A 26721-nucleotide genomic window follows, 5' to 3' on the forward strand; every position below is an offset into this window, starting at 1 on the left:
CCTCTCTAAACCCAACCGATATTGTTTTCAAAAGTACCGATTGACCAGTGCTCACCCACTTTCCTAAACCAAGCCGACAGTGTTTTGAAAAGCAATCCAGAAAAAGAAACCCCCCTGATTTTTACCACGTTTTCAGATTTGACCACTTTCTCACCCTGTTATTTACTGGTTTATTTTATTTTATTTTTTGGCTTTTGTTTTTGGCTTACATGCTTACGTTCTTCTCTGGACTTGAACCCACAAACTGGCAGTGTTGGGTAAGTTACTTTTAAAAAGTAATAATTACCAATTACTGATTACTACTCGAAAATTGTATTCTGATTACATTACTAATTACTTTACTTTGAAGTTACTTTTAAAACATATAAAATATACCCATAAAAATACTAAATAAACTTTCATTTATTTTCTTGTCGCCGCGGATGCCCTTCCAGCTGCAACCTATCTCTGGGAAACATCCACATACACATTCATTCACACACTTATACACTACGGACAATTTAGCCTACCCAATTCACCTGTACCGCATGTCTTTGGACTGTGGGGGAAACCAGAGCACCCGGAGGAAACCCACGCGAAGGCAGGGAGAACATGCAAACTCCACACAGAAATGCCAACTGAGCCGAGGTTCGAACCAGCTACCCAGCGACCTTTTGCTGTGAGGCGACAGCACTACCTACTATGCCACTGCCTCGCCAAATAAACTTTCAGTAACTTAATATTCACTAAAAAACATTTCAATTAGTTGATCACGGCAGCTTGCCATTTTCAAAAGACATAAAGAGTTTTGCTATCACTTGTTCCAAACCTGTTTGTGTGTTTGTTTTTTGACCACAAAAGAAGACATAAACAGGAAACAGGAAAATTGGATACCTCCATACACTCTCAGAAGTAAAGGTAAGAGAGCTGTCACTGGGGTGGTACCTTTTTAAAAGGTACATATTTGTACTTGAAGGGTCCATATTGGTACCTCAAAGGAATATATTAGTTCCTACAAATTTTAGGAGGGACACTTTTGTACTTTTTAGGTACTAATATGTACCCTTGAGGTATTATTATGGACTTTTTAGGTACAAATTTGTACCTTTTGAAAAGATATCCCCCTAGTGACAGCTTGCATACCTTTATTTCTGAGAGTAAAGTATGAAAAAAAAGTGGTGTTCTGTGTTTTGCTGAGATAATTAGTCTACCGAAATGTGTATATTCCATACAAAGTATGAAGCTGATCGGTCAGTTTTTGTCAATTTTTGCGTTTTTCTACTGGTGTGCCTGGAAAATGCGAGCGCACCGCGTGCAATATGTATAAGATGAGATGTGAACTGTCCCAAGCAGCTACACATCTCTTCACATTCAGAAGATACCTTCACTTCCGAACCTGCTCAAAAATCCAATTTAGCCTGTTTAGGCTGAGTTAGGCCACTGTGTTTTTGAGTGCCGGTGATCTCCTTGGTGACGAGTATTGTTGTAGAATACTTTCTGTTCAAGTGCTTGAACAAGTTTCTGGTTGAGTTAAGTGAAGTTTAGTTTTAAACTAATTTCGAGAGGAGCATGTGCTCATGATTTACCCAGCTGGTCCACATTAACTAATTATGATCCTCCAATCGAAGGATCCCAAATCACTATATATATCCTCATTTCCTTTCTACAACTATCTTCGTCTGGAAGAAACCCCCCTCCTCCCCTTCTTCCTCCTTTATCCAGAATGGGCGGCACGGTGGCCCAGTGACTAGCACTGTTGCCTCACAGCAAGAATACCAATGGTGTTGGGTCCTCGCTGAGCCATCCGGTATTTCTGTGTGGAGTTTGCATGTTCTCCCCGTGTCCGCGTGGGTTTCCCCCGGGTTCCCCGGTTTCCTCCCACCATCCAAATGTGCTCTATATTATAGATAAAACAAGCCTAAACCTTTTTTATAATGTCTTACTCTCAGGAAGTTCGCCTTGGCCTCAGCAGCGGGGGAGTTTGAGATAGACCTGAGCTCAATCTCCACTCGCCCTGCAAAAGGGGGGGGGAGCCCTGGGCTCGAGGATCCCTTGAGCTCAGGGCTCTCTCCCGGGACAGCATGCCAAACAAGCTATGTATAAATCATGAGCTAAGTGTGAACTCTTGAAAAGCAGTCGAAAGTTCTTTAGAGACTGGACATAGACTGAATTTCACAGCAATATTACAGGTTTTACACTCAATGAAATCAAAGTAATGTCTGTATTTCCACTTGAAGAAGCAACCACTCTCGACAGCAACCATTTCAGCTTGTGTTCTCCCACAATATAAAAAGTGTATGCTTATTAATTGAAGTTGCAGTAGAAAACGTGATTTAAAAGAAGCATTTTTCTTCTAAAACTATAATTGTAACGTAATGCAATTACATTGACTTTAGTAACTGCAATCAAATTACACAAATTTAAAATGAAATTCGTTACATTAATGCGCTCCTCAAAAATGTAATTAAAATACAGTATCGTGTTATTGTTGAACGTGTTACACCCAACTCTGTAAACTGCTAAAAGCAGGAAAGCCGTCCACAAAGGGGTAAGCTGTCAGCTGCTAGAACGGAAAGGAACAGCATCATACTGCCCCTGTTTAGTTTATTTTAAAGACGATACATACCATATGTACTTGGCTACATAATTCGCGATGTACAGAAATGTATAGGGATACGTTTTCAGAATGAGCTTTTGTTGCAACTATCATCCAGAAGTAATGTGAACAAAGGTCACAGTGTTTTGCTTTCAAACATAAATGTACAATATGTGTGCATAACTCAAGCTCATTATCTGTACATATCAGTCTGACTTCTAGACATTTATTACAACCTTCTAAAAAAATATTTGACTTAGTTTACATTTTTTGCTCTGTGGATGTTATTGGCAGACCCGTTACGTAGCTCATTTGGCTAACTCAAATCAAGTGCTGCATAACAACAGTGCTATGGATCAAATGTTAAACACAAAAAAACATAAAGGGACATTTTGGCATTGCAGGTTTAAAAATCTGATTGTATTTATATAACAAATTACAAGCTCTAATTAGGTAGGTTGCATTATAGAGTCCTGCAAGCTCTTTCAGGGGTTGTAGAAAAGTCTTTGACCATTGTTTTTGTAGTATATACTCAAGTGATCCAACCAAATTTGTTTTCTAGATTGTTTTCTATTGTCGTCTTCTGTGTTAAACCTCACAAGCTTTTTTTGTTACAATAATAGTATCAGAAAAAGTGGTTGAGACAAAGATCAAACTATCAGGTTTAAACAGAAATGCGTCTCCCTCGTCTTCTTTTGATTTGATCAACCAAACTTAATATCAAGTATAAACAAGGCCATATGCCTTGCAAGAAAAGCAAGTCTACAACACTGCAGGATTCCAAACTAACTATTGAATCCAGTGAAATATAATTCCATCTAGTATATGCTGCATTCATGTTCAGTTTTATGTACTTGATGTTGCTCAACATGACACATGTTCTTCACACCTCAAATGAATGTGTCAGTTAATTGACGTTTGTGCCTCACATCTAAACCAATGATCCTTATAGCACCCATATATGACGTTGATGGAGTGTCTGAGGTCACGTAATGTGCACGTTCAGACACGCTGAGATCTTGGGTGAACCTGTTCTACTTTGAGGTTTTACATCTTTATTATTGTGACTTCTTGACACTGCCTGGGAAGAACAAAAATAACGCCTTTTTAGAGAGTTAGGATACTTCAGATTATGCCTGTTCATGCCTGTTAGTTTATTTTGGCACTCCGGTGCGCAAAAAACTTGCATTTGGCTCTAGTTGTGAGCACGCATCATGTTTTAGGAAAATTCCGTCTCGCCAGTTACACTGTGTGTGTGTTTTTGAGCTGGTCCATTGACGGACTTTCATGTTCGCTTGTACATAGCAATGGCATGTCAGCCACACACCTGCTCCAGACCAGAGGACCTCATGGTGGATTTATATCAGGCTGCTTTTGATGCTTTATTGGGCTGCAGACCTGTCCAGATGGGCCTTGTAAAGAGCCCAACAAACCCGCACACCTCCTGCCTGGTCGATCTCCATAAACCACCAAATGAGATTCACAACACAGACAGCAGCAACGAGAGGAAAATAAACCCGACATACAGACCACAAAAGCCTTGACCATCCACCCCCACCCTCAGACTGGACAGCAGGAGATGGGACAGGAGGCAAGAGAAAGCGAGCTGTAAATACCCGCATGTCTGTCTCCATGACAGCCTGTGGGACATTCAAGGACAATCCCATGAGGCTTCATTGCCAAGGCCTGGTGAACATTGGCATTGTGGACCGCTAGTGTGCCCACTCCTGTTTGTGCATTAGAACGAGCAGGGATTTTAATCAAATGAGTTGTTGATGTGAAGTTTGTGTTTTAGAAGGACAGTATCTTACAGTTAGTTATGGGTTAACCTTTTGATTACTTTTTGAAATTTGATTTGATCCTGGTCAAACATAAATTTGCCATGTCATTCCATGTTTCTCCAATTAGTTATTATTATAAATCAAAGTTGATCATTTAATTTGTTATATTTTTAAGTCTTCAGAATTAATGCTACAACAATATTCATTTTCATAAGCATGTATCCAACTGCAGATGTTACTTCCCCATATGTCTACCTCACAATTTGAATATTAGCATATTGTTAATGTTGCCCATATTGTTGTTGTTCTTCCATAGAGACGCTGTGTGTTTTAGTGTGATGAGAACCAGGGCTGAAACTTATATGGTTGAAATATGTGGATGGATGGATGAAATTATTAGTTGTTTGTTTTAAAGTAGTTTGGAGGCTGAAACTTGTGGTTGTTGAGGGGTGTTACATTTTGAGCACATACTTATGTTTAGCCAATTACAACTAACTGTTCTTTGTAGAACTTTCTAGAAACCTTCCCAGAGTCAGAGTATTTCAGAGAGATTTGGACAGAGTTCCTAAAGTAGTAAAGAGTTTAAGAAACATAATGTGTTTTAACTTGCTCTAGTATGTCGAATAAAATAATAACCTAATAAAATAGTATCCTACCAGGCACACAACATCTAAGGTTAGATTTAGGTGTGACGTCAAGTGACCAAAATTTATTGTCTAGCCAGTCTGACAACGTTATTTTGATGTCCAAAAACGACATCAAATAATGTTAATACTTGATTGATTTTAGGTTGTGTTAGAAAGTGACCAAAATCCTACGTTGAGCCAAAATTTTAAACCAACACCATATTGATGTCACATACTGACATTTATTTGTCAGGTATGGCAACCAAAATCCAACATCTGATAGACATCATAGTGGTAACGTCCACACAACATTAAGCTGTAACATCAATAGATGTTGATATTTGGTTGAATTTAGGTTAGACGTTAGACATTGATGTTGGCCTGACATTGGTTTCTGATGTCAAACCGATTTTCATTTCCAAATAAAATGCAAAATCCCATGATGTTGGGATACAATGGCAATTTCACTTTATGGTAATGCCTTGTGCCTGATGGGATAATATTGCTTCTTTAACTTGATTAATTTAAAAATGTGCTATAAAAATGCTCTTCATTGTCATGAGACTTATGCGTGTTACACAATACAACATACACTCTCAGAAGTAAAGGTACAAGAGCTGTCACTGTGGCAGTACCTTATCAAAAGGTACATATCTGTACCCAAATAGTCCACAGTGGTACCTAAAAGGTACAAATTAGAACCCATGTACCTAAAAAGTACCTTTGAAGTACTGTTATAGGCCCTTCAGATACAAGTGTGCCTTTTAAACAGGTACTGCCCCAGTAAAAGCTCCTGTACCTTTATTTCTTAGAGTGTATGTTGTATTGAGCAGTATTGCTTAGTATAAGTAGTATGATTGATTTCAGAATACTTGATAAATAGTAGGTGAGAAGTACTCATTTGACCTACTACTTTCACCAAGATCTTGAAGTGTGCAATTAATGGACACTTTACTTTCTCATGAGGCCACGGGGGCAATTAATGAATAGAGATGAAGTGATACTGGTAATAATGACAACATGGCTAGTGTAGTATCCCATATTCAGACTATATGATTTTTCTTTTGCACCTGGCAGTTATTGGATTTCAGTTATAGTAACTACTCAGCAGGCTCATTTCCCCAAACCCCAAAGGCTCAGGTCCAGCAACTGAAGAATAGAAGATGATGTGATTGAAAATACGTTTGTGATAATAGAGATGGAAAGTAGATGTATAATTTATACACCTGAAGCAGCTAAAGGGTGTAAAAGTACTGTATTCATTCAGTTTACACCACTGTAATTCCTATTGTGTTGGATTAGACCAACTCTGAAGTAGAAGCTATTTTAGTTTCCTAGAAAAATTATTTGTTCCCATTTCCACACCAAAAGTTCTAGGAGCTATAAAAAGGGAAATCACCTATAAAACTACTCAGAGATTATGTGCTTTTCACTAACAGTGTCAGTTACATAACTTCTCCTATCCTCTTGCATTCCTGAACTTGAAAAAAAAAAAATCCAATCTTTATGGAAGTAATTTAACATTTCACTCACTATTTTATACAATAAATTCAGACATTGTGCTGTTTTGTTTTTTTTGCATTTGCTTTATGACAACAAACAAGCTAGTATGGCACCTTTTTTTCCTGAAATGCTGCACATTAAAGCTTTACGTGCCACTATATCCCAGCCAGGAAGAATGGACATGGAGATTCGCGACCCGAGATCTTAATTCCGTCAGGGAGCGCATTCACTGGAAATGTTAATGACAGTTTTGTCATGCAGTTCATTACCGCACCCATGACTCCTCTAGGCCCTCGCTCAGAGAGACAGAAAAGAGAGGGAAGGCCTTTAAGCTTGAAAGAGGCAAGAAAAAAAGAAACCTTTTTGAGAGCAAGCACAAAAGACACAGGGAGATGCTGAATGTGGTGGCTGCCAAGCGCTGGGAATTCATGATTGGGTTTTCTCCCTCCTCATTGGCAGTGGTTCCTGCTTGAAAAGAAGGTCGAGGGGGTAAGTTTGCTTGAAGCGACAGATTGCAGATGTCTGTATTGGAGTCTTTGAAAGTGTGGCCCCCTCCTCTCCTCCACCCCCAGGAGAAAAGCCCCATACAGTACACTGTTCTTTACTCATTCTATCACAAGAGCGCAGGAGGACCAGACACTTTTCTAAAAGAGTTACCCTTGAAAATCCCCAGAGCTGAACACAACATGCGATTTTAGCTCTAGCTTAGTATGCTGACAGCGCCGTGAGCACCATAGACATCGAGAGCGACACGTTCCCCTCAGAATAGCGATGTGGCTTTTTTTGTGGTTTCTTTTTGAATTATTACATTTGGTCCCCCTGATCCTAAATATGTGGTTACGTTCTCGTCTGCTGAGATGCATTTCATTTATTTGTACTTTGCTATAATTTAACATCACATTGAAATTGGCAAGACTTTCCCCTATACACTTTTCTTTTTCTTCCAGTTCTCGAGTGGTCTCAAGTCCATGTTTATGGCACATGTCAAGTGTTGACAGTGTAACCCAGATAGAGGGATGAGAATGCAGATCCCAGCTGACCTTTCCCCTACTTTCCACACACTATGTTGGCATGGCAGATAAAACACTAGAAAGGTGAAAAGGACTAAATCAAGTAGTGTAATCTTAAAATTAACAGATTTATTTTGCACCACTAGTGGCACAAGGGGGAATTGCAAGCATGTTTGTTTGTAATCTATAGAAATAAACAGCACTTAATTTTTTGCAGTTATGTTTGTTGATGATAATGTATATTCTTGATAATTACACACATCTTGTGGGGTAGTGGCTTTTAAAGGATAACTTTGTAACCCATTCCCTAAATGGTGGATTTTGGTACCATAGAATAGCATTATATACTCACCGGCCACTTTATTAGGTACACCTTAGTAATTTTGGTCCAAATAGACATGATAGCATCTTGTACTTGCTACAGATTTGTTAGCTGCACATTCATGATGCGAATCTCCTGTTTCACTACATCCCAAAGGTGCTCTATTGGATTGAGCTCTGGTGACTGTGGAGGCCATTTGAGTACAGTGAACTCATTGTCATGTTCAAGTATCCAGTCTAAGATGATTTGCACTTTAAGACACGGTGTATTATCATGCTGGAAGTAGCCATCAGAAGACGAGTACACTGTGGTCATAAATAGAAATGGTCGGCAACATTACTCGGGTATGCTGTGTTGTTGACACGATGCTCAATTGGTACTAATGAGCCCAAAGTGTGCCAAAAAATCTCCCCCACTTCATTACATCACCACCAGCAGCCTGAACCGTTGATGCAAGGCAGGATGGATCCATGCTTTCATGATGTTGATGCTAAATTCTGACCCTACCATCAAATGTTGCAGCTGAAATTCAGACTCATCAGACCACGCAACATATTTAAAATCTTCTATTGTCCAATTTTGGTGAGCCTTTGTGAATTGTAGCCTTAGTTTCCCATTTGGGTCTTCTTCTGCTGTAGCCCATCTGCCTCAAGGTTGGACATGTTGTGTGTTCAGAGATGCTTTTTTGCATACCTTGATTGTAACAAGGTGTTATTTGAGTTACTGTTACCTATTGATCAGCTGGAACCAGTCTGTCTGAGGCATTTGCGCCCACAGAACCGCCACTCATTGGATATTTTCTCTTTTTTGGACCATTCTTTGTAAACCCTAGAGATTGTTGAGCGTGAAAATCACAGTAGATCAGCTGTTTCTGAAATACTCAGACCAGCCTCTCTGGCAGCAACAACCATGCCACGTTCGAAGTCACTTAAATCGCCTTTCTTCCCCATTCTGATGCTCTGTTTAAACTGCAGCAGATCCTCTTGACCATGTCTACAGGCCTTACTCTATTGAGTTGCTGCCAGGCCGATTAGAAATTTGCATTAACAAGCAGGTGGACAAGTGTACCTAATAAAGTGGCCAGTTGGTGTATTGCCTACTCATAAAGTGCAGTGTAACGTTTTGCGAGTGATAAGGATGATCCAAAGTTGACAAATGACAGCAGTAGTGTTGCTAATTTTTGATTGTTAAGGAATAAACATAAAATGAGAGTGTTTCTTCAATGACAGACACTTCAGTTATGTTTTAGGGTTTGTTTTTTTTCTTTTGTTACAAGTTCAATAAGAAGTTCAAAATTAAAGACATTTTTACTCTTTCTTACTCATTTATTTGTTGCTCTTTAAACACCCTGCATTAATTGTTGTATCCTTAACTTTAGTTTTGCGTGGGTCAACCTGACTTAAAATGAATCACATTTTCTAATTTTTTAGAGTCCACATAACCACAGTTTAGAAAACATATTTTATCAGTCCACTTTTGCTTAAACCTCTTCATGGATGTGTGTCAAATTGGTTGTATAATGGGATGATGTGGTGGAATTCTGCTAATAAACCCATCGGGCAGGTGGCCTGAAGTGGTTCACCACAGTAATCCCATAGCCTCTGAAATTACGCAGGCTAGCTGAGTAATGGCAGCTTCTTGCTTGCAGGAGTCCAGATGGTAAGGCACCTCTAGTAGGGGAACGGTGAGGTTCCACTACATCAATTTAGAGATGCCAAACTGCCCCAGGGGTCATGAAACACAAATATTTTCATCAACCCCCACACAGATTCCCAAGGGGTTTTACACGTCCTTCGAATTCAACAGTTGGGTATGTTAGGGTTAGGGTTTGGTCTGCAGGCCAGGTTCTTTATGTCAGCTTTTCCTAATTAGTGGTTATCTGGTGGACGGCTCTTTCATGCTTCATCAGCATTTTGACCACAAAGATCTTTGCCTGTGTGCCATCATGTGTCCATGTGATCATGAGTATGGTCATTTAGAGGTTGTCTGTGGTTAACCTCTCTTGTTATGTCTCTGATGAGCCGCGGGAGGCAATGGCACAGAGAGCTAGAATATCAGAACAAGTGCGAACAGACACTCAGGGCCTTAGAAGTAAAAATAGAACAAGAAATGTGCACAAGCTGTAGGCTCACAAGGTTATGAAACAACTCCCCAAACACAACAAGTCACCCATAGAGAATGTCTCATTTCCTTTTGTCTAAAAGTGCTTGCTTCTATATGTCTGTCTGTCAGACTGTCTGTCACTAACATTGGTGGATACATTACTTTAAGAAAGTAATTAGTTATAGTTCTATATATTCATTCAAAACTTCAAAAACATTTGTGTTCAACAGATGAAAGAAACTCAAACAGCTTTGGAGCAAGTGAAGGGTGCGTAAATGATGACAGAATGTTCTTTTTGGGTTCCATCCATCCATTTATGTCGAAAAACTTGGATATCCCCAATATTAAATATGTTGTAATATGAAAGAAATTGACATTTTGTATCCTTACTTTCTCTCACAGACAGAATGATGCTATTTGGCTGGATCCTGCCTTAACTCACTGCATGCTGATGATATACGCTCACCGGCCATTTTATTAGGTACATCCTACTAAAATGGGGTTGGACCCCCTTTTGCCTTCAGAACTTCATAATCTTTTGTGGCAAAGATTCAACAAGTTTCTGGAAATATTTCTCAGAAATGTTGGCCAATATTGACATGACAGCATCATCCTGTTACTGCAGATTTGTTGGCTGCACATCCATGATGGGAATCTCCCATTCCACCACGTCCCAAAGGTGCTCTATTGAATTACGATCTGGTGATTGTGGAGGTCATTTGAGTATAGTTGACACCATATTGCGACCCTACCATCTGAATGTCACAGCAGAAATCGAGACTCATCAGACCAGGCAACATTTTTCCAATCTTCTTTTGTCCAATTTGGTAGCCTGTGCAAATTGTAGCCTTAGTTTCCTGTTTTTAGCTGACAGAAGTGGCACTTGGTGTGGTCTTCTGCTGCTGTAGCTCATCCGCCTCAAGGTTTGATGTGTTGCAGGGCTCGAAATTAACCTTTTTGCTTGGTAGCACCGGTGCTCCTAACTTAAAAAATTTAGGCGCATCAGCCAAAATTTAGTCGCACCCACCAATTAAGAGAACCGTTACTACACGTTTTTTGTAAACATATTTATTGTTATTTATATATATATGAAAATATGTCTCAACGAAATCCCGTTATCACAAGAAAATACATTTTTAAAACATAACTGAGTGTGCAAAAAGTACATGGACCGCTTACCGGCCCTGCACGCACTGCTTAACATGAATGAATCTGTAAACAAGAATCTGCAAGTAAAGTAAATATTACGCAAAGTATGAGTAAAAAGTAGCATTTTTAAAAGTACTCAAGAGTAGTGAGTATTACGCTGTGAAAAGCTGATGCGTTTACATATAATTTGTGGATGTGTGTAAACGTAACTTTCTGTAGTGCATCTAGTTATTTATTGCCCAGCAGGCACACAACATCAGAAGACAATCATATAAAGTTAGATTTAGGTTGTAATGTCAGGTGACCAAAATTCAATGTCTAGCCAGCGTCTAAGGACAACGTTAATTTCACGTCTAATAATGACATTAAATGACAGTGATATTTGGTCAATTTTAGGTTCTTAGAAAGTGACCCCAACCCAATGTCGAGCCAACATCTTCAACCAACATCATATTGATGTCAGATACTGACATTTATTCATGAGGTATGGCAACCAAAATCCATCTGATAGACGTCATAGTAGTAACATCCACTCAACATCAAGCTGTAATATTATTAGATGTTGATATTTGGTTGGTTTTAGGTTGTACGTTGGATATTGGCCTGACATTGAGTTCTGACATCAACCTGGTTTTCTTTTCCAAAAAAAATGCAACGTCCCCTTGACGGTAGAGTACAAAGTCAATCTGAAATCATGGTGACGTCTTGTGTCTCCTGGGTGTTTAAGCCCATTTTGGTTATCATACAGTAAACATCTGTTATCTTCTCATCATTGACACGCATCTAAACAGTCTCTGGGTCAATGCGTATAAAGATTTTGGACATCTTCTTGGACACTTTTAATGCCTCCAAACAGTTTGCTGCAATTACAAAGTGCCAATGTCTTAAGATCATTATGATGCGATTACCCTTCTATGTGCGATTTGATTGGACAGGAATCACAGGACTGATAATTTTTATTCTCCATAAACATGAAAAAATAAAATAGTGACTTGCGGTTGAAGGAAAGTACAGCTTTAAAATGTACTCAAGCGAAAGTAGAAGTACACAATTTTAAAACTACTTAGTAAATTACTGTTCCTGACAAAAACTACTCAGTTACAGTAATTAGAGTATTTGTAATCAGTTACTTTACATTACTTTACATTACCTTGATTTCATGTTTTTATCGCATTAAATTATGACTTGCCATTTCAAACATACATCACAAATCAAATCAAAATAAACCAATCAATTTGAATTTAAGCCCCGGTTTTCTGTCACCGGTGTTCTCTTCCTCTGCTGCCATTCTATCAGCTCTATTCAGTCTGGTCATTCTCTTCTGACATCTGGTATAAACTAGGCACTTCTGGCCAAAGATCTGATACTCATTGGATGTTTTCTTTTTAGACTATTTCTATGTAATTTCTGTAGATGGTTGTGTGAAAATACTAGTAGACGCTGAAATACTCATACCAGTCATCTGGCATCAACAAAGCCACTCAAACAGCCCTTATTTTTGCTGTTTTAATGCTCACTTTGATCTTCAAAGATTGTCTTGACAATGTCTACATGCATAAATGCTTCAGGTTGCAACATCAACCAGTACATTACATTACAACAGTAGAACAGGTAATATATCTAACGAAGTGTCTGTTTGTGTATTTGTATAGCCAAAACTCTCCTTCCCTAGCATTTCTTTGTCATTTACTAGTAGTTATGGAAAGTTTTGCAACCATATCACAGCCTAAACTAAAGATAATCACATGCCTTTGATGAAAAACTTTGTTGACATAATATCAGAACTAAATCTGCCTTTGTAGGTATTACCTTACCTGCATGAGATTTGATATTTAAAGTCAAACCCTTTTTGTTTTTCACTCAAAATACAGTGTTTCCTTTTTTGTATCTCCTTTCCCCCCCTCTCTGTCCAGTGTCTTGGTCTGAACCCAAGTGTGATTCCACCCTCTTCCTCCCCCAGTGGATGCATTACAAGAGATGTGAAGAATTTGAGCCTCTCCAAATGCAACTTTGGAAGCAAACAGCAATAAGAAATGAGTTAGAGTTTAATAAACCTGACAGGGAGAAACACAGTGATGCAAATTTTGTCATCAATAGCTTTTCACTTCTGTAAGTCCATACCAAAGATTCATACCAAGTGTTAACCAGGTTTATATGAACCATACACCAGACTGCTTTTCAAATTGACTTAAGTATGGTTCGCTGACATGTACAAAAATTTGAAAAACTATTTTCTTACAAATTAAGCAAATTGAACCAACATAGGCTCATTCTGAAAACGTAGCCCTATATACGTTTCAGGAGATCGTGAATTATGTAGCCAGAAGTATGTATAGCGGCATTTCGTCTTTAAAACGAATGCTATGTGGCGGTATGATGCTGTTTCATTTCGAGCTTACCAGATGATCGCTTGACTCTATATGGACGGCTTCAGTGCTTAATTTGTAAATGGAACTTCTGGAACAAAACCAGGAAATAAAAGTTACCGTGATTGACATCCACCACACAATTTCATTTTTCCCGGAACATGACGTTACTAAGCGGTTAATACAGAAATAATTATCAAATTTCTGATCGATCTTTAATTATTTTGTGCAAAATAACATTATGGGTCAACAATGGGTATAAAACAAACAAACATGTAGCTACAAACATAAATCGTATGAAACATCACTATTCAGTTTACTAACACCACTGACATTCAGTTCACTATAAACCTTATGTGCTAAGTGAAAATGACTCACTCAGTCCAATCTTAAAGAAGAGCCCACAGTTACCTTTTCCGTCATATATTCTGGCTGACTTGAGATCGCTTTGCTTCTGTCTTCCCACTACCCTGATCCATTAGCGCAGTTTCATCTTCTCAAGATCTCTTTAGATCTAGCTCATAATCAGATGTATTTATGGTTTTTTAAAAAAATTATATATACTTGACTGCCTCTGGTATTTTAAAAATACAAATTTTATTTAGGTAGCTATGCCTTTTTTATTTTCGCTGCTAACCAATGTGAGTGATTGTAAATGTAAGAAAGCTGATTGTTCGAAAGTGACAACCTTAATGTGTGTGTGCGCTTACACAATCCACACAGCTGTTTTTCACTCGGACTCATTCTCTCTCTCTCACACATACACATGCAGGTCAAAAGTAAAGTTACCCATCAAAAGTAAATGCTGGATCAGTTAAAATAAATACCGAAATGCAAAGCACGAAAATCTGACATTTCCTGTTACCAATTTGTCCAGTAGCCAAGGGTCAATTGGTGCTTGTGAAAACACCATTGGTTGGGTTTAGGGAAGGAGGAGGGTGGGTCAGTCGATCGGGCAGTCAGTCAGTCATTCAGTCAGTCAACAGCAGCCTCTGGTGGATTTACATGAGAAAAGCAGGCGCGAATGGCACTCATGAGAGAAGTTTGAGATCTCAAAAAGTGTACACAACCGGCCTCTGCTGGATTCGCGAGAACCAAAACTGCAAAACCTTCTTTGATGTATTTGCTGCTCTCCAGAAATGTATATAGCGGTACATTTTCAGAATAAGCCTGGGCTGAATTGAACTCTGTCATATGTGAACTAAAAACTGTAAGTGTAAAAGTTGCAGAGGCATTAATTGGATGATCAGAAAAGGCAGAGCTCTCCAAACAAATGCTCTGGTATTTTTTCCATTACTTCATAAAAAGCTGCAAGCCAAGAATTGTTTGAATTACTAAGACATCCTTACATCATCTGTGATTTGTCTGATAATGATCCGTCATGATCTTTTAAATATACGAAAGGCAGAACATGAACTCAGATGTCTGTACAGTCTGAAGACGTGCCCAATGTTCACAGAATTATAGCCACAATTGAGCTGTTGACCTGCAAAGGTTTACGATTCCATTATCTCATGGTCAACCATTAATCATGGGTTTACAGAGCGGTATAAGGTTACAAGGGTTAAACTACCAGGCATACCTGAAAAAAACATCACTCTCTGTTGCAATGTTTGTCTTTTTAAAATGTTTCAATGTCACAGCTAAGACAGAGTTTGATGGTAATTCATACTAATCTTCGTTCATTTCTAGGGCACTAAATCCCTGTGTGTGTAAAAACTACACTTACGCACAGCTGTTTCACCATTTTATGGTCCTGCAATGACGGCAAAGCAAACGCTTGTCAGTCTAGCCTTAGTGCTTATCAGGTGAGGGAGATATTACGAGATGGGCCTGTAAAAACAAGCGAAGCAGTACAGCAGTAAGAAACAGCCTAGAATTCAGACGAGATTGTAAATGCAATGGCTTCACAATAAAAAGAAGCACGTTTACTTTGGAAACAAAATGTCTGGAGAAAATGAGGTACATTTGAAATATACTGTAATGTACTGTATGTGGAGTTAGACATTATAACTCATGCTGCTCATTGGTTTGGTTGCAAGCCATTGTGGGTTCTGTTATTTAATTCGTTTACCCAATTTTTGGAAAGTATGGCCAACTTAAACTGTTAGGTTACATTTATAAGTAAAATATTTTTTAAAACAACCCCATATTTTTAGTGTACAAATGATATTGTATTCATTTATATAAATTTACCACTAATTTGCCAAAGCAATTAGGTTTTCCTGTGAGATCATGTTTAAATCATTAATAAAGGGCTTGTAAAAAATCTTCCAAGACAGTTTTAATGTGACTTTTATAACAAAAAGAACAATTGGAATCAGATGTTAGAATAAAAATCAATCCTTGCGATACTGAAGTGCCTATACAAACTCTGATTTCTCTTGGATATAAACACTTCCACACAGCCAGCTTATGTAGTGTCAGTTCCTTCCTCTGAGTTATAAAGACTTTGTGGTTTACCCTATAAACACTTCAGTGTGTTTTCATTTCTTTATCATTACATCAGATGTGTGATTTGAGACACATCCAGTTCAGAAAAAGACTCATCAGTGACTATGAAGCTGAATCCAGAATTACTAAGTCAAGACATGAGAGGTGTTAGGCTTTTGCTGTAGGTAACTCTGCGGTTAGATATTGGTATCTTTCCATATCTTCTCCTTCAGGGTGAGGCGCTGTGTGAGCGTGTCCTACTTTCTGTTCAAATGAGTTATGAGCTGTCTGATTAAGTAATACACACTGGAAGCCTTGAGGGTTTTGCTGATGTTTAATCTAAGCATATTATTAAGTGTATAGGTGGTACTATAGGTCGAACAATTCAACTATTTGTTATAAAATAATAGGATGTTACACTCATCTGCAAACAATTTTGTGTTTAATAGACATCTAAACATAGACAGCTTGGCTAAAACAAGGCTTGAGCTGTCAGTGAAAATCTAATAGACGTTTAAGAATAACCCAAAACTAGACTAGTCGTCAAATAGAAAAATTAGACAGAATTTATATGTGTAGTCATTTAATTCTGTTTATTTAATGACTATTAGTTTTGGCCTATTCTTAAACATCTATTAGGTTTTCACTGACAGCCCAAATTTAGCTTTTTTTTTTTAGCCAAGACGACTATGTTTAGATGTCTATTAGACATCTATTAGGTATCTTTTAAAAACACAAAAAATTTTTTAGCTTGATTGAGTTTTGGTTTGATATAATGATACTGATCTCCCTATAAGATGTTAAAATAACAATGCTAATTTTGTTGCATTTGGGCTGGCGGACTTGAGTAGACTCCTGTTATTCAATGCACAGAATGTCTTGAATGTCTGGGTTTGCATCAGTATATGTGTTGTAAATCTGTCATCATGCAAAGCTGCCCTTCAGAAGACTTGAATTTGGATTAAACCTCTTGATTGATTATTTTTACAATGTCGTTATAAAAATGATTTAAGTTTTAGGAGATATCTTTGTGCTTTGAAAATAGTCTGTTTTATGATAAAATACTTTTTTTTTACTATTTTACAGAAAATTATTTGTATTAAGGTACATTTTTAGTAAACAACAGCTATCAAAATTTGAACAACTTAAATGATAAAAGTTATTATAACGAATAAAAATCTCAGAGTTCAAAGAAAGCAATATATGCAGCATTAAAATTGAATTAAACTATTAGAATTTTAGAGAACTATTAGAGACTGACCCATTAGGTATACCCAAAATTAATTAAATCCCATGTTTAGCCAGACATACACCAGAGCCAGCGGTACATTTCAGAAGAAGTGTCCAGTTAATGTCATCTCTGAAATTGCTGAAACTAAATTAAAAATAACCATCTTTATAAATAAATTGCATTTTTGAAGTCTAAACAACTGCATTCTTGCTTTAAAGTAGTTTTTTTGTAGTTTTTTTAACATTTCAAGTGAGTTGTGTCCTGTGACACTCTGTGTGTCACATATTTAAAATGTGAACCAATTCAAGTAGCAATACTGGTAGAACATCTGCTGGAAGGACCTCTCAGCCAGTCAAATTCAAGAACCCACTCTTGATCTTGAACTTGAATGGTTTGATTAATCTAAATTGAGCAGCATAAAAGTGGTTTGTGAGAGCATATAATATTAATGTATATATTATGTGGATCTGAACTTTAACAAAGTAATTATCATTTTCTTTTATTGTAATTGCAGAAACTGCCATGGGATCCTTTCGAATGTAAGTGCATTTAACCATTTTCAGAAATGAAAACATCTATAAATTAATCACAGAGTGTTTTTGCCTAGAAGTGATTTTTATAGGCGAGTCTTATCTATGTGACTTTATCCTTTTATATGCAATCAACTCGGAGTGCAGTAAAAGTGGTTTATCCTGCTCCCTCCTCGAGGAGCAAAGTCCCAGATTGTGAGTCAGACAGGAAATTGTTTATGCGCACTGATATTCGCTCTGAGCTCAATCGTCCTCCAGCCGTCTCATGCCTGTCTGTTGATTTGTGAGAGCCAAGTCACAGTGCGATGACTGTGTGGTGTTAGGTTTCTTTCCAGTCCCTGGAGTATGCGAAAAATGAAGCACACATGCAGCACAAGTCCAGAAGAACATCCAAACAGCCTGAGTTGTGTAAACACGAAACACAGAAAGGATGGAAGAAGTATCTGAATGAAGCCTGAATGTGGACTCAAATAAACATCTGTGGAGCGGTCCAGACTCAGTGTCTTCGGCACTCTCTGATGGTTTTTACCACTGAAGTGTTGCAAAAGGCTGTGGCCAGTGCTGTGGGCTTCAGATGGTGACTGTATCTCATTGTTCAGGAGTTGAGAGTATGTCTGCTCTTTCAGTCACAGTCCGGGCTTTTGCGTGTGTGAATTATCTGTTGACAGATGCCCGGGTGTATACGTGACGATCATTCGATGCAGTGTGGTATTTGCAGACAAATGTCTTCTGAAATTCACATCGTGTGCATCGCTCATGCCTGCAGATGCCTGCAGTTGGTATGTGACTGTCAAGCATGTATATTCACCTTGTCAGTATACCTGCCAAAATAATAATTAGTCACGTCTGCTCCAAAATCCAGTGGGGTCCACTCACTGCATACCGAATACAAAAAAAAAAACACAAACATCACTCTTCACTTGAGGCTAATTATTGATTCTGACACAAGAGAAACACACTTTAAACTTTTTGTGACTGACATTTTTTTCCAAAAGCAAACAAGTTAATAAAATAAAACATAAAATAGTGTTTTATTTATATTCTTTTAGGTTTTATCTATCTAAAAAAATGCAAAAGAGATCCTAACAACATACTAATTCATGCTAAAAACGTTAGCATCATGCTAATTATTGCTATCAACATGTTAGTTCATGATAGGAGTATAATTTATGCTTGCAACTTTTTTATAAAACACTAATCTTTCAATTCTAGTTTGAAAAAATGATAGTAGACATACATTCTTTTTAAAACATACTAGCAACATTTGAAATTATGTTTAAACATCCTAATTTGTGATGGAAACATGCTTACATGCTATAAACATACAATTAACCAACTCATTCACGTGGCATTGTCTCTACTGGTGTAGTTAGTTTTATCTTGATTTATCAATTCTGTTGGTCGCTATTTATGTCTGTCTTTGAGTTTTACAATTGTTTTGGACCCCTGATTTGAAATGCAAATGACAACATTGCAGATATTTAACCAATGAAAAGTATCAAAAAGTTCTTGAAACTAAACCTTATGAAACAAAGATGTATATTTTGCAACAGAGCTTATCAAATATCAAAAATACAGAGTCAAAATACACACAAATGAAGATCAGCTGCAAGGAGATGCATTCACGATCCTTGAATTTAAATGTAATGGACAAACTTAAAGAAAAGAAACTTAATGAAAAGTATTAAAAGTGCTTGCGACTAAACCTTATTTGGATTCTGAAACTGTCAGTAACTGATATGTTGGCAACAGAGCTTATCAAATATTCAACATACAGAGTTAAAATACACAAATAAATGAAGATCGACAGCAAGGAGATGCATTTATAACCACTGAATTAAAAGGATATGAGTAAATTGTGAATATTTAATTAATGTAAAGCGTTAAAAAAATCTTGTGACTAAACCTTAATTGGATTTTTTAACTGATCAGTAACTGATATGTTAGCAACAGAGCTTATCAAATATCCAAAATATATATTATATTATAAATATAATTTAAAATACACACAAATGAAGATCAACTTCAAGGAGATGCATACATTTATGACCCCTGAATTGAAATGTAATGGGCAATATTGTGAATACTGAAACTAATGAACAGTAATAAAAAGTGCTAGTGACTAAGCCTTATAAAACAAACTGTTTTAATGACATATTTTGTAACAGAACTTATCAAATATGCAAAATACAGAGTCAAAATACACACAAATTAAGATTAACTGCAAGGAGAGGCATTTATAACCACCGAATTGAATAGTAATGAGTAAATTGTAAATATTTACCAATGCAAAGTGTTAAAAAGTGCTTGCCTCTAGACCTTATTATTGGATTCAGTAGAGTTTCATAGCTTTGCCCTGCCTCCATTTTGCATCAAGTGCTGCAAGCAATCTTCTTGTTTGCAATAAAAACAATGTTTGAATTAATCTAGATTTTTTTCAAAGTAAAAAATGTAAATGTTGATGTTTTATGAGTTTTAAGAATTGGAGAAAACTGACTTAATGTAGCATTTGTTATCTAGCCATAGCCAATTCTGTCTTTAATAGACTTTGCATAGCACTTAATAACGTAAGATTTAGGCCAAATTTATTCAAGGACAGGAAAACTGAGAGCTCACGTAGCTACATTAAGCTTTAAGACATGCAAGTTGAAGAATATGCTATGTGATGCACCTAATAACGATGAACAAATTGCTTATCTCTCTGTGTTTTTATTTGTCTTCAAACTAGAGACATCCAGGCATCTTTCTTCATCCTACAGCAGGAGGCCTGGTTTAATGATTGCATGTGAACATCCTATTTCCAGTCAGGAGGAACAGAAACACTATTCTCTCTCATCAGCCTAGCGCTCAAGGTCAGTTTCGTGTACGCTTCATACTGACGTCAGTGTAGACTCTAACATAGCAAACTGTATGTTAATGTGTGTGTGCTTGACCTATTTAGCAGCCAGGGTTTCAGGGGGATCAGAAAGGTTGCTTAGTCCTGCTTGAGTCAACATCATAAAACTTGAGCTTGGTGCTGGTGTACGCCATTCAAGATAAGTCCATTTAAACTGACGTATCTGGCTAATGCTAGGCAAATAAGAGCATGGCTTTAAATCATGCTTTAGCTATCAGTAGAACAATATAACGTCATTAGGTATCAAGTCACTTCACATCTAAAGCTAATGGAATCAGTGTGCATCTTGGGGTAAGGTTTTGCTTATTTCTATTTATTTATTCAAATTCAAAACAAAGTGGAAGACACTATTGGGAGATAACATTTCACAACTAAGAATTTGAAGAAAGAAGGCTGTACGTGTACAAAGTCACATTGTCACATAACACACCGCAAACAAACTATTTTCTTAATTTTATTTATTTTAATTTGCTTATTTTCTTATTTTCTGTCTTGTTTCTAGTCCAAATTTTTAGAGATTCTGAAATCATGAAGCATTTTCAAGACAAGAAAGCAAGCAATTTCCTGTTTTCAGAAATAATATGTAAAAAATTAAGTGAGTTTTTCCTTAAAACAATGAAAATATGCCAGTGGGCTAAGCAAAATAATCTTATTTCAAAGCGAAAACTTGATTATTTAGCTTACCCTTTTGGCAGATGGGCTCAAGGCAAAACTAAGTGTGTATGGGTGTATTCAAACTTGATTTTCCCCAAATTCTCCCACCCCAAAATGATTTTCACGCAGCATTTACACTTTCATTTTTAAGTGAAGATACAAAGATTTAAAGATGCAAAACAAAACAAATGGCTTTTATAACATAAACTGTAAAAGACGTATACATCACCCATAGGTTTCTGAAGAACACAAACGAAGCTACAAGTAGGCATGGTCAATCGTCGCCATTTTGTTCGCGTGTCATTACACCAACCTGTTTGAGGATACCAAACAAGGGCAAAGAGGCGGAGCTACTGACACCTGCTAGCATTTTGCTTAGACAGGGTTTTCTTTGAACGCTTAATACTTCATTACCTGTGACTCATTTGTGTTCTGACCACATGTGCTTGGTTGTACACTCTATCAATAAAGTGTTTAGACTTTTAAAATCACTGTTATTATACATTGAGCCACTAAGCATTGTTCTTATGGCATTTTTCTACAGGAGGAAAACGCAAATTACTTTCAAACACTTCAAATATAGACTGTGTTAGTAAATGCAAGGATATTTATGAAATCCAGGCTTACACTGTATGGCAATGCTTCATTTGACTGTTCTATAGCCTTCAGCTAATCAATCTGTCAGATTCTGGAGTGCATTACAGCTCTAAAGAAAAATATAAATGAGAAATACATTATCTTAAATAAAACACATCTATAGAGAGGATATAAGTATATAATTTCACTCACCTGGGAAATGGAGGCCACGTGAATAGTTTGTAAGCACAATAAATAAATAATTTCAAAAAGCAATTGACTGTTTAAAGCCACATAAAACAAAACAAAAATACAATGTATATGCTGAGTTCAGTGGCTAATTAGCTGGATTCAGCTGAGGTGAAGTGAGAGGCCTAGCTGGCACTCAAATGGTTATGCCCTTATTTATGCAGACTTAATATAACCTAATATAAACAAAATGGATAAGATATAAAAAATTACCCCTCTTACAGTTGTCATGAAAGGTAATAGCTATATGAACCAAAATGGTCCTTTGTACCAAGTTATAAACACCCTTTTTTATGCTATAAAGTTGGCCATTTTAACAGTGGGGTCAATAGAAATCTGCTTACGAGCAGGAGTGAGAGTGGGACAGGGTTCCCATGGGTCCTTAAAAAGTATTTAAATGTCTTAAATTAAAATCCGGGAAGTTAAGGTCTTAAATTGTCTTAAATTTTACCGTAAAGTGGCTGTAGGTATTAAATTTTCAGCCAGTGTGCTTAATGACAATAGGGAAGCACAGTGGTCCACAGTAAAACATCTAATAGTTGATTTATTTAGTATGTGTGAAACAGAAGAGAAATGACAGTCTGCGTGATTTATTAGCTTATCATGGTAGGTTGGCTACAGAGTACAGACGCTTACGTTGGTCTGCACCTGCATTCTGTCATTACACGGTTGTTGATGTGAGGTTCAAAATGCAAAGATGGGAAAGTGTAAATTTAACGATGTGGCAATGAACCAATGTGTAAATTCAGCAAAAATACCTTTTCGTTAGGGACCATGGAGCTCAAAGCCGTCGAGTCGCACATGAAAGGAGCAAAGCAGCCGCGGGACGTTGCAGCAGCTAGTCATAGCGGGTCCAGGTTAATCCTTGCATTGTTTGCAGCTCAACCTAACAATAGCCCCTTTCACACATACAGACCTTTCCGGAAAATTGCCGGCAATTTTCCGGAAAGGTTGTATGTGTGAACAGGTCCTTTTTGAAAATACCGGTAAATTCGTTCTGGCTATTTTCCGGAAAGAGAAGTTGTAACATTACCGGCAATTTGCCGGAATGCTGCGCTGTGTGAACGCAGAAGGAAGATTTCCGGAATAAGCGTGTGCACGTCTAGAACGTGCTGACGTAAGACGTCTGCTTTAGCCAATCAGAACAGTCAGACGCATTTACGTCCGCGCGGTTTATGAGAATAAAAGCCTTTGAATATTTTCCCAGACACATTTAGCTGCTAGAAGTTAGTCAGATCACGTTTATATGTTCTTCTTAATGCCAACTGTGTAAATGATCATCGATGAGATGCTTATGATAAGCCGTTGTTTGTTTACCTTCAAGCTTTGCGTGTGCCCATGAAACAGCCTGTGAGCGCCTGCACACACACATATTATGAACATCTCGAAATGCGAAAGTGATCCTGCGAAAGCTGTTCACAATATTGATCATCCACAGAGTTTGTAATTTAGTCAAATGTTTACAAATACAAGCGCAGCCGTTTAAAGCTCATTTGTGGTGAATGATGTCAGAATTTACCGGTATTTTGGAATGGATGTGTGAATGCTCTTTTCCGGAAAAATTCCGTAACGTCCTCGCCTGTGTGAACAGCGCTTTTTTGAATATACCGGTAAAGTCGTTCCGTAAATTTTCCGGATATTTACCGGTATCACTGTGTGAAAGGGGCTATTGTTACTAGTTCAGACTAGAGCTGAAGATCTTTGCTGGGTTCGGACTTTATTTCTATAATTTTAAACGGGGTCGTGCCGGGCTTGGGCTTGCGCAATAAATGAACAGTCATGTGGTGCATTTCGATTAGCGCAAGGAAGTAATGAAATTGTTTGTTACAACATTGAAATCCATCCCTGCAAAGGTGAACCAAATGATGACAGAGATGTCAAAAAGAGCGAATTTTGTCAGCGGTCAGGCCAGCCACCAGTTTAATTCGAACAGTCATTCTAGTCGCTAAAGTATTCTGGCAGTCGCATATATACTGCGTATTACGGTAGAGCACTAAAGGAGCAGTGTCCAGCGAGCTGACAGGGAAGATGACGAGGTCACTCGCTGCATTGAAACCGCAGTCATGGAAAATAAAATGAATGTTCCTGACTGGTAGAAGATGAACAAACAATCCTACCCAAAACATGCTAAATTAGCCAGATCAGTAGTGTATCCCGGCCAGTAGCAGCAGCAGAGAAAGGGTGTTCAGTGCTGCTCAGTGAGCGAAGGACTGCACTAAAGCCATTTACAGTGGATTAAATAATGTTCCCCCACAAAAACACATAGCATAATCTTGATGAGTGAAGAATTTCAAATTATAACTAAATATTAATAAAACCATAAAATCATAGTGTAGTCAGAGTATACAGGCTAATGCTGGCATTATTCTTTTATTATTTAGCTTCACCATTGCCTTATTGTCAGGAGAAGTGGCAAAACAAATCCCACAGAGCCTTTATCTTAATTTCGTTGTTGCCAAATACCCGTCATCATTTATCATTCATTCATTCATTTTCTTGTCGGCTTAGTCCCTTTATTTATCCAGGGTCGCCACAGCGGAATAAACCGCCAACTTATCCAGCAAGTTTTTACGTAGCGGATGCCCTTCCAACCACAATCCATCTCTGGGAAACATCCACACACACATTCACACACACACTCATACACTACGGACAATTTAGCCAACCCAATTCACCTGTACCGCATGTGTTTGGACTGTGGGGGAAACCGGAGCACCCGGAGGAAACCCACACGAACGCAGGGAGAACATGCAAACTCCATACAGAAACGCCAACTGAGCCGAGGCTCGCACCAGCCACAAAGCGACCTTCTTGCTGTGAGGTGACAGCACTACCTACTGCGCCTTATTTTTATTGGTGCGTTGGCCAATTTAAAGGTTAAGTGTATGTACCCAGGCCTATTTAGAGTGTTGAGATGTTAAGATGTTACAGAGGGCTTATTTTATTTTTTTGTTCCAACTTGGCCTGTAGCCTATGTTATGGATAAGTAATGTTAACACATATAAACGACTCATTCATGAAAAAAAGACAAAAGAGCTATGTGCATGTGCACATTTGGATAATGTCGGGCTGTAAACGGGTTCGGGCTTTTAAAAAGCTGTCAATCAAAATGTACTTGTCGGGTTCGGGCTCTATCGGGCCTAGCTTTTATATCCTCATTACAGCTCTAGTTCAGACGCCCTCTCACAGTCAGCTATAACAGTTTCATTTCACCACCAGACACCCAAAAGACAGGTACTGTGGGTTATCCATACTGTGACGAGGCACAATTTATTTAAATCTAACGAGAACATTAAAATGAGTAGCCTATTCCAAAGAAATTATATAGATAGAGAAATTATATGGATAGAGTTCACACTTGCTCAAATGAACTGTAATTACAGACTTGGGTTGATTCTAATCAAACCAAACCTGATAAGTAGGAACCCACCCATTATGTCACAACTGCAAGAAATAGTCTCACTTTTGAGATACTGTATATAGCTTTAATTGTTCTAAATAGTTTTGCATCTACAGAAAAATGCAGCCTCCCTGCTTAGAAATTTGCACATCAGGTAAAAAAGAACTGCGGTCACAAACTAATTAACTAACCAGCTGAATAACCAACACAGTCTCATGGGGGGGACCGGAGCACCCGGAGGAAATTCACACTAATACAAGTAGAACATGCAAACTCTACACAGAAATGCCATCTGACCCAGCCAAGACTTGAAGCAGCAACCTTCTAGTTGTGAGGCGATTATAATACCCACTACGCCACCGTGCTGCCTAACAAACTAACAAAAAGCAAAAATTAAATAAATAAAGTCTTAAGTTTAAAAAAAAACACAAGCTGTGAGAATTCACATTTACATGTAAGTCGCAATTATGAGAAATAGACTCAGTTTGGACATAAAATGATGGTGAAAATTAAATTTGCACTTAAATAAAATAGACATTTTTTAATTGTGTGGACATAATTTACGATAAAAACTATTAATGTAATTTAAAAAAGATAATCTAATAGTCCCTCGTGTAAGATATAGGCCCAGCTTCACAAAAAATACTTTTTACATAATTTTACATTTTTGAATTTTATTTCATTTTATTTTCGAAAAACACATTACTAGTATGCATGTTAATACAAAACAATGGCACTGAAAAATTTGAAGATTTGTTACAGCAAGTAGCATTTTAATTAAGACAATTCAGGGGTTTTAATATATGTTGAGATCTATATTTTGCCTTATAGATGTTCACAAATAATGTAAACTTAAAAAAAAAACTTTATTTATGGAAGAAAACTGATGAAAATCTTAGTTTTGAGATTGAAAGTACTAAATAAATAATCACTTTCAAAAAAGGTGAACAATTTGTGAAAATTTAAGATATAATTCTCTAATATACCTAGAACTGCAACTTTGGGATACAGTCTGTACAAAAACTAAGCAAGTTTAGGGAAACAAAGCAACAACTCCAAATTCACAGTTAACTTTTATATTCTTCCTGAGCTGAAAACAGACTTCCACAGCCAGCAAACATGAATTGTGTAGTGTGAACAGGTTGTGCCATTGTTTTTGTGCTGTAGTATTCTGACTCAAATCCCAGATGGGCCTCTCATTTCCTTTAGTTTAGACCCCTACTGAGTATGCTGCTCTTTAAGTGCTCTTTGAATTCATTGTTTTGCACTATGGGCACTGTGTGACACGGCAGATTCATAGTGCCTGACGGTTTATTT

At 37.6% G+C, this 26721-nt stretch overlaps 1 protein-coding gene across 17 annotated transcripts in view; it reads left to right on the forward strand.

The window, feature by feature from the left end:
- Window positions 1-26721, forward strand: part of LOC147834477 (uncharacterized) — a 119227-nt gene that overhangs the window by 29444 nt on the left and 63062 nt on the right. For 8 of the 17 annotated variants that reach the window (XR_015504159.1, XR_015504158.1, XR_015504160.1 and 5 more), the window contains exon 5: window positions 20358-20481. The exons of 2 other annotated variants lie outside the window; for them this stretch is intronic. The gene's annotated coding sequence lies outside the window, so the exon portion shown is untranslated. Of the gene's footprint in view, window positions 1-12982; window positions 13179-17613; window positions 17639-20357; window positions 20482-26721 lie in introns of all 17 variants that reach the window. 7 more of the 17 variants (XR_015504157.1, XR_015504163.1, XR_015504161.1 and 4 more) reach the window with 2 other exon arrangements.

Source organism: Danio rerio, chromosome 12 (assembly GCF_052040795.2).
Source record: "Danio rerio strain M-AB ecotype USA chromosome 12, GRCz13ab, whole genome shotgun sequence".
NCBI lineage: Eukaryota > Metazoa > Chordata > Actinopteri > Cypriniformes > Danionidae > Danio > Danio rerio.